Source organism: Bufo gargarizans, chromosome 2, assembly GCF_014858855.1.
Source record: "Bufo gargarizans isolate SCDJY-AF-19 chromosome 2, ASM1485885v1, whole genome shotgun sequence".
Taxonomy (NCBI): Eukaryota; Metazoa; Chordata; class Amphibia; order Anura; family Bufonidae; genus Bufo; species Bufo gargarizans.
Window position 1 is genome coordinate 404,151,606 of NC_058081.1, and position 12,479 is coordinate 404,164,084.

Consider the following 12,479-nt stretch of genomic DNA (forward strand, 5'->3'; position numbering starts at 1 on the left):
TGTGGATGACAAGGCCAGAGACATGATACTCAATATTGCGGATTCAGCCCCAAAGCGGAATGGAGGACCGGGAATACGTTGTGAAATGGATCATAAAAACCAACTGAAACTTGTAAAGTTTGGTTCTAGTGCGAGTACTGGCAATGCCCTAGCGTCAGGAGATCGTGGGACCGAAACCTAACGGCCTAGACAATGCAGGAATGAGGGTCAAAAAGAACCATGTAGATAGGAAGAGAATCCTTCAATAGTTCCCCAGACAACAGCTATCCACGCGTTGTTCTACTGTGCGCCCCTGAGAATTGTTTTTGCGTTTGAGACGTGAAGACCGACCTACTATCTGAATCTTCTACCGTGAGGAAATGCCGGACCTTGTCCAAAATCCGATTCAACGTGGTTGTAGGGAGTCAGAGGTTAGTGCAGCAAGAAGCTATGAAGCCATAATATACAAGATTCTGTCTATGCCCTCCCATGAGTGAGGGAATGCAATGCAATGAAGCTACTGGCGAAAATGAATTCCAGGTCGTGGTAAAAAGGCAAAAACTTTCCGCGGGGACCTGGTTGACAAGATATGATCGAATACGATCAGAGACTGAAATTCTAGAGGGAATTGCCCTACTTGTTCTTCCTTTGGCAGGACCTGAACAAAAGCATGAACAATTAAAGAAAGACAAAATATCTGCGTAAGACATGGCAATGAGGCTGTAGGGCGAACCGGACCAGTTTGCGGTCAAACATAAAGTGAGCGATCAACATGGATTATTAGGAAATTAGGGAAGCAGGTATGTATGCGATACATAGGGGCCAAATCAGCCTAGATGCACAGATGGACAACCAACCAGGCAATCAGCCCAGCAGGACTGAAAACAGTCGTCGGGCCCCTGAACCATGGGGCCAAAGCAGTCGTCGGGCTCCGAAGCCATGGGGCCGAAGCAGTCATCGGGCCCCCGAACCATGGGGCCGAAGCAGTCGTCGGGCCCCCGAAGCCATGGGGCCGAAGCAGTCGTCGAGCCCCTGAAGCCATGGGGCTGAAGCAGTTGTTGGGCCCCTGAAGCCATGGGGCCGAAGCAGTCGTCGGGCCCCCGAAGCCATGGGGCCGAAGCAGTCGTCGGGCCCCCGAAGCCATGGAGCCAAAGCAGTCGTCGGACCCCCAAACCCATGGGGCCGAGTTTTTTTTTTAAGAATTATAACTATAAAAAGTGACCTGAATAAGGTGCAGGTGAAATTAAACCATGAGCCTGACCGATGTGGCAGGCGATACCCAAGATAAACTATGTGGCCTGAATAACATGCAAGGTGAAATATCGTTAGGAACGAGACCTGACCGACGTGGAAGGTGACCCCAATAGTTCAACTGTATGACCTGAAAAGACGAAGGGAAACGTGACAGAAAATTGAGATAATATAAAAAGAATTTTACAAGAAAATTGAGATAATAACGGACATTAACTAAAATTAATAACATAAGCTGGCAAGCAGGTAAAGATATGAGTCATTCAAAAGCATAACTGCACAGGTGGACAGACAACCATTGGTCCGACCCCTGAAGCCATGGGGCTGAAGCAACCACCAGGGGCCCATGGGGCTGGGCGGCCGCCAGGATGCGAACCTTAGAACTAAGGACGGCTGGGGAAAAGATTGGGGCTTAACCCAACGGGTTTAGTAAGCAACCGGGACTCGATAACCTAGAAAGAGAAAGACATGGGGTAAAGCTTCTTAATGAAAATGAGGCTGAAAGGAACCGCAAATACTAATCTGTTAAATATAAATGAACAAAAGAAAACTTCTGAAAGGTGTGCATTGGAAAATTGTATCAGATGGGCGTATGACCTACAAATGTCGATGACAATTGTGAAATCCTCTAAGCCAAGAGCCACTCCAGCGAGCCCCTTATGGCGGGACAAGTATCAGATGACCGAGCGAACTACGAATGACGATGCCAGTCGTGAGGTCCTATGAGCGAAGAGCCACTCGTGCGAGCCTCTTATGATTTTATTTCTTTTTTAAATAAACCACTTATGCACCATCAGAATGCCTTGGGGACTCGCATAACCATGACCCCCTCCAACAGAAAACCTGGGACACTAACCAGCCTACAACCATGTCGTACCCTTAACAAACAAAACATGAAAAAACGGTCATGGGGGCCCCCGGAGCCATGAGGCTGGATCAGTCATAGGGCCCCCGAAGCCAGGGGGATGACGTTGTGGTGACGATAAGTAATTAAAACGTAAGCCGGACCTGATGGCATATGAAGCGACTTGAATGATTGGATTGGCTAGAAGGTGGCCTAAGGAACATGACTGCCAACAGGCGTTAAAAATATAGATATTAGTAATCCGAAGCACGTGCATACATAAAAACACTAACCACCGCGAAAAGTTAAAAGTAAACATGAAATGCCTGGGCCATTGCAAGTTCGCTAAGAGAAGTCTCTTATCGTGACAAACAAACGAACAGCTTGTGAAAACATAGCAGGAAACTTACTGGCCCACTGACCTCCGCTGAGGAGCTGTTTGGTGAACTGAATACGAACCAGAAGTAAAAGGAGACCAATCTGAGTGAATACGAAACAGGATTAAACAGAAAGTAGGCCTATGGAATGTGACAGACCACCGAGGAAGGGAACGCAAGCCTGAAAAGAACTCAGTTATGTTTGTCAGGAGAGAGGTACCAAAGCGGTGGGTGCAGACTTCCCCGGTGAGATTGAGCAAAAGCATGATGTAGCAATGAACAGGAGAATGCAGCTTTTAGTGGGAGCAGAGTACAACACATGATGTAACAACAAATGGGTGAATGCAGCTTTGGATGTGAGTGATACCTAAAAACATGGTATAGGTGCAGCTCTGAGTATGGGTAGCACATGAAAAGCATGGTATAAAGCAGATGTACAAATGCAACCTGAAAGTGAGCAGAGTATTGACGTGATGCGAATGCAGAAACATGGACGCAGCTCTAGTAGTGAAAGGAGTATAGGACAAGATGTGAAAAGCTGAAATGCGGACGTAGCTTTGGATGTGAATGGAATATTAACTTGATGTGACAGCAGACATGGAAAGCAGCTTTGGTGAGTGAGGTATACGACCTGGTGTAGCAGTAGAAGTGTGAACACAACTTTGGGTATAAGCAGAGCATGAAAATTAGTATAAACACAGCTCTGGTTGTGAGTGGAGCAAGGTGGGAACACCAGGGTGGTGCGTCCAGAGCATGAAAACGGAGTAACAGTAGCAGCTATGGCTGTAAGCCGAGTATACAACATGTAATAACAGGCATGTAATACGGATCCGGCTGTCGGCTGGGGACGGAATGAGATGTAACAGCCAACAGGTGAGCGCAGCTTGAATGTGAGACCAATCGGAGTGAATACGAACCAAGAGTAGAAAAGTGCAGTACAGTGAAGACGTGTGGATGCAGCATAAGACATGAAATAAAAGCCGAAAGTGTAAATGCTGCTCAGGATAATAGCAGAGCATGAAAGTGTGAGATTGTGGATAAGCTCTGCCTGTATATTTATGTTTAAATTGTATTGGAGCTGTCATTTGGCATTCCAGGCACTAGAGGCCACTGTTTTGCAGCACAGTCAGCATGCTTCTGGGTGAACCAGGAAGTGATGATCTGACAGGGTGGAAGGATTGTGCTGTGAGGGATTGAATCCGATTCCATCCTGGCTTGCGGATGTCCGGCAGTGAATGAACACTCAAGGGAAGAAGAGTATCTGCTGTCCCCTGTCAGGATCCAGCTCTTTGAAAGAAAGGTTGTCCCAGGAAGACCAGTTCCAGTGTATGGACATAAAACCTTAGCATCAAGCAAGGCCGCACGGTTGTTGAGAGCTTGGTGGCCATCCTGGGTAAGCGGCATCCTAGGGCCCAGAACGGACGCAGGTCAGTACACCTGATTACCAATTGTACTTTACTGTTTGGCGCCTAAAGTAACAGAGACTAGCCTAGGCCTTGTATGCGCTAGTTAGATAGGGTTATAGCTTTGTTAGGCCTTACTGTACTGGACTGCAGTGCAGTAATTGACTTGTAGGCTCTGCTGCGTCTGTTAGGTGTGTCCTCTATGGCGGCACAGTACGACTTGTAGGCTCTGCTGTGTACGCCAACGGGCTAGGCCTGTCCTTCAGACAGGGACGGTGACTGTGGGCCTGGGGTATTAATTATACTGTTTGTACTTGTGTTAATACTGTTTCCAAAGTAAAGTTTATATTCTTGCATATAAAGCTTGTGTCAGTGTTGCTTCCATGTCTGTGACTTTGCTGTATCCTGAGGAACCCACCCCGGTACACGGATTACAAAAGTGAAATACATGAAGTCTAAAGATGGTAGTGGTAGCGGGGGGGGGGTGGTAGTTGTAGACACATGGCAAGGAACAGCTACAGCAAAAGGCCTAAACAATAAACGCTGCGTCCGATCTCCAAACATGACGTCACGTGCAGCCCAGGTAACTCTTTCTTTATAGCAAACCGGCTGAAGTAACTTTTAATACGAACGAAGCAAAGTGAAACTTGCACCTGAAAACACACGCCTGTGAGTGAGGGTGTGGCTCGTATATGAAGAGCCTCCGCCCCTCCCACAAATGCAGGCTGACTAATCAGCCTTAGGCTGCTTTCACACTAGCGTTCGGGTGTCCGCTCGTGAGCTCCGTTTGAAGGAGCTCACGAGCGGACCCGAACGCAGCCGTCCAGCCCTGATGCAGTCTGAATGGATGCGGATCCGCTCAGACTGCATCAGTCTGGCGGCGTTCAGCCTCCGCTCCGCTCGCCTCCGCACGGACAGGCGGACAGCTGAACGCTGCTTGCAGCGTTCGGGTGCCCGCCTGGCCGTGCGGAGGCGTGCGGATCCGTGCGGATCCGTCCAGACTTTCAATGTAAGTCAATGGGGACGGATCCGTTTGAAGATGCCACAATGTGGCTCAATCTTCAAGCGGATCCGTCCCCCATTGACTTTACATTGAAAGTCTGGACGGATCCGTACTAGGCTATTTTCACACTTAGCTGTTCTATGCTAAGAATAATGCAGACGGATCCGTTCTGAACGGAGCCTCCGTCTGCATTATTATGAGCGGATCCGTTCAGAACGGATCCGCCCGAACGCTAGTGTGAAAGTAGCCTTACCAACATACGATCAGATGGAGCGGTATGTGTTTGTCCAAAGGTGGATACCTTGTGTTTTTATATTTTATATGACACATATCTCCATCATGTTTAAAAGGGAAGAGTTGCTATGTGCCTAATTATAAAATAATGAAATCTGTGGTTTAAACAATGGTATATTCGGCACTTTGATTTCATGCTTGAAAATGGCAGTTGTACTGCCAAAACATTTCAGTATGGTGGCCATGACTGGGTGAATAAATAGTGTGGAGCTACCTTTGGAGCCTGCAATGCTGGGGTCTTTTGCTCACACTATGTGTGTATATATATATATATATATATATATATATATATATATTATCCACAAAATGAAAAATAAGATACAAATAATATTTTCCCCTTTCATTTCCTATCATTTTAGTTAATAAGTAATGTGTTCCATTTTTACATTCAAGCATATAACCTTTGATAAGTTCATTGCATTGCTTTGAGGTTGAATCTAGTTAGTATGGGCAGTATTGTAGCGAAAGCCACATCATATAAAATAGAAAAGTTCTGTACATACTGTAATATGCGTTACGTGAGATATACAGTTTTGCTAACAGGTTCTAGGATTGTTTTTTTCTCTTTTAAGATGAAACAGACAATCTGACAGCATGTGGGATCATAAGGTCAAGGTGGCTGAGTAAAGAGTCCATCTGTTACTTTGGCAAATGTTTCTCATGAAGAAATGAATGGCTTTGTAAATTCCAGTTTAATCACAAAAAGAGCTACCAGAAAACATTTGCATTAAGAATGTTTCACAGAAATCCAGCTGTTGCCTTCACAAATGAAATTGTGCAAAAAGTAGCATCACGTTTCTTAACAACATGGAATTAACTGTCAAGGTATAGGAAGTACTTGAAAATGTTACTCATCTAATCATCTCACATTGATATGAAGTTACTGCTCAGTTCCCAATTATCCCCTTTTGGAAGCTCAACATTTACTTGATCCTTTTATTGTTTTCTTCTTTTAAAAATGCTATTTTTTATGGTGTGTGTGAAAAATTTTAGGGGGAGATGGGTTATTCATAATCTATGCATTAATTATTATTCCCAAATGTACTTTTTTTTGTTGTAAATTGCAAATGTATTTTATTTAAAGGGGGTTGTCTCACTTCAGAAAATAGCATTTGTTATGTAGAGGAAGTTATTGCAAGCCACTTACTTATGTATTGTTATAACTCATATTGCTTCCTTTAGAGGCTGGATTTATTTTTCCATGGTTATGACCACCCTGCTATTCTGCAGCAGTGGCCCTACTCGCACACTATAGTAAAAAAGTGATTTTTCCTATAGTGTGCAAGTACTGATGGATTGTAGGGTGGTCGTAACCATGGAAACGAGCCGTTTACATTGAATCCAGCCAGCAAAGTAAGTAATATGGATAATAGCAAAACATTTGTAAAGTGGCCTATATTAACTTTCTCTACATAATAAATGTCACTTGCTGAAGTGAGACAACCCCTTTAAAGAGTAACAAAACTCCCCCCCCCCCCTCAGATAGACTGTGCCAGAGCATAGTTATTACTTACTAATATACTTCATTCACTAGTTCCATTTCTTTTCCCTGCATAAATTCTGTCTAAAGATCATTTGTTTTAGGGCTTGTTCACATGAACGTTGCCCTTCCGTTGCCGTATTGCGGACCACATATGCGGATCCACAATAAACGTACACCACTCCTCGTGCATTCCACATCACAGATGCAGACCCATTAACTTGAATGGGTCCGCAAATCCGAAGATGCAGAGCTGTGCAGAACGGAAGCACAGAACGGAAACCCACGGAAGCTTTATGGAGTGCTTCTGTGGGGTTCCGTTTCTTACTTCCGTTCCGCATAAAGGCAGAACATGTTCTATCTTTTTGTGGAACGGAGGGATGCGAACCTATTCAAGTTGAATGGGTCTGGATCCGTCCCGAAGGCCTCACGAATGTTCTTCGTGCAAATTGTGGCCATAATGCACGGAACAGAACCCATATGTTCGTGTGAACAAGCCCTTAGCCCCTAAACTTGTCACCCACTGCATCAAAACAGCGCAGGATGGGATGAGCGCTCCAGGCTAGAGCTGCCCACAGAAGTTTAAAAATTGTCTACAGAGTCCTTGGAGACAGAGACAAAATTCAGTTGATAACATAAAGTGTTAGTCACTGGGTGACTGTGGTTCACAATTAGGAAAAAAGGGGGCCGGGCAACCACAGCCAATCAAATTTCAGCCTTTGACCTTAATGAAAAGCAGATAAACTGCTGCTGTTATCACAGTTTAAATGCCAAGTGTCCCAAACTTAGTACAATTACTCACTGGGTGACTGCGGTCAAAATTTAGGAAAAGTGGGTGGAGCCTTAGACCTATTAACTTCAATGTAAAACTTTCAAATGCTGCAATTTTCACAGTTTTAAAGCCAGAGGCCCCAATCTTGGCACAGGCCATGACTGGGTGACTGGGGTTAAAATTTTGGAAAACTGGGCGGGGCTTAATCAAATATTACCTAGTGCTATTTAATAGGAATATTTAAATTGCCGCCATTCTTACACGGTTAATGGCAGGGTCTGTATGGGAACTCATTTTTTGAGGGGCAATCTGAACTTTTCACTGATACCATTCTGGGGTGTGTATGACTATTTGATCAGTTTTTATAATTTTTTTTGTAGAAAATTAAGTGATCAAAAATGGTGAATACTATGGGCGTTTTCGAATATCATGACACCCATTATATGTATTTTTTATTATTTTTTTATTTCTTTTATTTTATTTTGGGAAAAGGGGGTGAATTGAATTTTTATTTATTTATTTATTTTATAGTTCCCATAGGGAACTATAACATGCAATCATTAAATTGCTATTATCATAGACTGGTTTTAGTCTATTAAAGGCAAGGGCTCCATAGGAAATACTATGCAGCAGCCTCATTTACAAAGACAGGGGCTCCTGCACACAAGCTCTGGCTCCTCCGATTGCCACACAGTGGAGCTGGAGCAACACCGAAAGTGCACATTTTTGGTTTTCAGCACACTCAGATGACGTGGTCTGGATTGACCATAGCATATGAGGGGTTAAATGTCCATGATCGGTATTACTGCCAGTTGCGGACAGTCTGCTATAAGAAGCAGGTGGGCGCCCGCAGCGCTCAGGAGCGGGCGTCATCTTTAAAAACAAATCCAGTGCTGTACTATTACAGCGCTGGGGGTGAAGGAATTAAGAGAATGTTGCCAATGTTAAATATAGAATAAAGAATTGTAGAATATTTGTAACATATAAGACATTAATTTTCTTTCCACCCTTTTCCTATACATCCTCTTCTTATACATGTACATGCATATCTAGTGAAATTAAATAGTATTATCATCCAATTTCACAGTGAGGTGCAAAGCTTCATTAATACCATAAACATTGCTGTGGCCCTTAGAGCTACTACAATGTGAGGAGATACATTCTGAGGGTAAAATAACCACATATGGCTATACAGTAGAGATGAGCAAACCCCTCGAGATTCACTTCAGATTCACGACCCAAATCAAAGTTACTCTAGCCGTCTAGGAATTTTTTAGGAAAACTTGTCTCTTTTTGTTAATTTTTTTTAATGATTTTTTTTTTCTTTTTCTCTTCCCCCTCCCCAAGCTCTTAAACACAATGACAGCAATAGTAAATTATGTTTGAGTGACACTGACATACTGTGCATTGCTATGGGTAAAAGCCCCTTTGACGGCATTAACATACAGCATGTTTGAAAAGGCATTGCTCTGGGGTTAAAAATAAACAAATAAATACATTTAAAAGTGGCTTGGCGGACCAATCATCCAAAAATTATGCCCTGACAGGGTCAGAATGTCTGCCAATATGATACGCACAAGTATTAAAGCAGTACAGTGAGGACAGACAGGACGGAGTTGCAGGGAGGACGACATGAGAGGTGTTGGTAAGTCGGGCCCGGGTAGGTAAGGGTTAAGGCTGGTTAGTGCAGGGGAAGGGGGGGAATGGTCAGTAGGGGGTTGGCCGTAGGAGTTAAATAAGATAGTGTGTGGGGAGTGGGCGCTATTTTGAGGGAGCAGGAGAAACTAAACTCCCTCCCTCCCTCCCTAGGTATTTATTGAGGTGTTGGGATGAATAAAAAATAAAAAAAATGAAAAGATGTAATTTTATAAACGAGATGGTTTGGTGGGCAGGGTGTGTGAGGTTTTGGCAATTGTTGTTGCGGCAGTCGTGGCGGTGGGAGATCCTAGAAGCTGGTGGTACAGGATGGTATAGGTAAATGGGAGGGCCTCAATGGGGGCTGGACTCTCATAGGTTGAGCACCTGGTTGGTTCAGAGAGGCGTCCATCAGTTGGTGTCTCCGAGCTGGTGTTACACAGCTGGGGGCAAGATGGAATCGCCATGATAGTTGTTTATAAAGATAAATTTTTTGGGCCTTCTACGACCTCCCTGGTCAGGTTTAATGTTAATATTAATGTTATTTATGTTATATATTTTAATTTACCAATAAAACGGCTGCTGTGGCCGATTTAATCCGAATGGTGGCTGTGTGTTTCTTTTGGGGTAAGGTGGAACTGGGGTGAATCTACAGAAGGGGTGGGGGGGGCCCAAAGAATAACCAATAACCTACTCAAGAGTGGAACATACAAGACAGTACAATGACTGTCTATGGGTAGTAATAGTAATAGCTGTAGTAGCAGATGTTTTGCGTTAATAGTGGTAGCAGTAGGAGATTAGCAGTGAGGAGCTGGTGCAGCTGAGGCAGCAGTGGTAGCAGCAGCCATATAGTAGATGTTGGCAGGCAGGCATCAGCCTTATGGAAAATAATGGTAGGCAGACCACAGCAGTGGCATGATGGAGGAAGCAGCAGCCTTACAGAACTTGATTATAGACAGGCCACAGCAGTGGCATGATGGTGGCATGATGGAGGCAGGCAGCAACAAAGGCAAGATGGCGTATCACCAGCAAGGCCAGATCTATTCATTGGCCTCAGTTGGAGGAGTGATAAAATCCTGGTTCTTTTTGGTTCATTGTGAGAAAAATGATGTTTTGGACACTGGTGTAAGACAAATTGGTCTGTTTGGGTGCCACCACAACCCCCATTATGCTAAAAACCTTCTCTGACATGACCCTGGTGGTTGGGAAAGAAAGAAGAAATAGAATGTGCTGTGCTAGTCCAGCCACTGTTCCGGTCTGCCTGCCCAAAAATCCATGGGGTCAGGGAATAAGTTATACACTAGAGACTGGCCAAAGTTTAGGAAGGCCTGAATCTGGGTGTTGAAGCAGGAGTTGTTGGCTTGTTAACTGGCTGCAGCTTGGCGTGACACGTGGAAAAACTGCTCCATCATGTTGAGGAGACTGAAATGGCTGCTGCGGCATCTGCTGCTTGTGGCTGTAGGGGGTGACTCTGCAGAGGTGGAGAGGGGTTTTATAACACACTGGGGGCAGGGGTTTGCTTGCAGTAAGCTGCGGAAAGCTACCCCAGAGTTGTGTTACTACACGCCTTCACCCTGCTACTATCTTCTAGGAGCCTGTATATTGTCATCTGATGTAATTTGCATTATGTCCTCCACAAATGTGCATCTAAAACCATGTTAAACACAATTGTTATTGTAATTTTCCAGATTCACCAGCAGGTGGCAACAACACATTAGCAAGGTACTAGTTACAGTTTAGTGAATCTAAGCTGGAATGGATTATTCTAGCTTAGCTCCCCCTCTGTGAGAGAGTGGGCTGTTCCCACATCCTGCAGGGGTGGAGAAGGAAGTTAGAGTCAGTGTAGCCTCTCCCCTGCTAAGGCAAGACTGTATGATAGCGTTCAGGAGATCCCTTGCATAGGGAAGACAGCAAGGATCTTGTCTCGGCTGAGACTTGATCATATTCCCAGTCTGAGAACCTTCAGCCTCAGCTGGAGGCAGAAAGCAGAAACTACAACCTCCAGAGTTCCAGGAAGAAAGCATCCCCTGAGAAACCATCTGAGAGTTAAGTTCAGAGCCCTAAGAGAAGCGATTCCTCCTCAGCTAGCCTGTCTCCATAAAGCATAAGTTATAGAAAAGAGCAGAAGATTAATTCCTGTCACAATTACAGAGCTACCAAACAGATGACTTTGCCTGCAAGCTCCAGGTTTAAAGCGGAAGCATTAATTTCCTGCCGATCATTGCTAAAACCTGCTGGGACCAGACCCCAAAGCTGTATACTGCTTGGATACAAGTTATCTTGAGTAAAGAAACATTTGAACTTCATCTGAAGGTCTGGAAATCATTTCTGCTGCAAAATTCCTCTATTATTCCTACTATCACTACACTCAAATTTATTGCAAGTGAGCCAGGAGCTATGAGTCCAGCCATCCCTAGGTAGGAGACAGCGTTGACACAATTATCACCAACCTATATCGGCCATTACACCACTCTGGCATTCCTAATCTGGGACATGTGTTATAACACCTTGGAAGGGCCCTGGGGTAGTACCCTGTGCACGCTGCAATTGCAATTGGCATTACAACAAATATAGACTATTAATCAACCGTACCGGGTCACTGCAAGTGTTTTCTGCTAATAATTTAATTTGTCCCCCTTTCTGCAAGAGGAAAACATTCCCTCTTTTTGCCTTGATTGTGAGGGTCTAAAAGCATGGCTATCCATTAATCATCAGTATTACAACTATAGGTAGGGACTAGGGACAGACAAGTACAGTGAGCTCTAAGGCTAGAACACAGCCCACTTTCCTACCTGTTTGCAGTACAAGGCTTAGATAGCTAGACCACAACTGATCAATGGTCCCTATGCTATTTAAGTGCATAGATGGACCAACAATACAGACAAACACAATACCAGCGTTGAATATAAATGGGTCAGAACCAGACAAGCTATGCGGTAACAAACGAGAGACAGAGAGTGGTCAGAAGACAAGCGGAGATCAAAACCAGATGGGCAATGCATACCAAAAGAGAGACAGACTGTTGTCAGAAGACAAGCAGGGGTCAAATCCAATAAACAATCCAAAGGAACCAGGAACACAGCTAGTGAGTCATAAACTATTACTAGCACTATTGCATGGCCAGTAAGGGATTTAAATAGATTATAGAGTCCCAGGATCAGAATCTGATAGCTCATGACTCGACGCTCCATTAGTCAGAAACACAAGCACATAGGAATGGAGCAGCTGAGCAATCAGTCCACTCCTAATTCCTTTCAGCACATCCCCGCTGTGGGGAGAAACAGAACATTGCATCCTTTTGCTAGGGATGCTGTTGTATCACCAGGGGGTGTGGCTTAGCACTGTGTCTCTGCTGGTGGGGCCGTGCCAAGGCTGAGGATCATGCTGTGGACCCCAGACAGGTAAGTATGTTACAATCAGACTGCTTGATGTCAACGATAC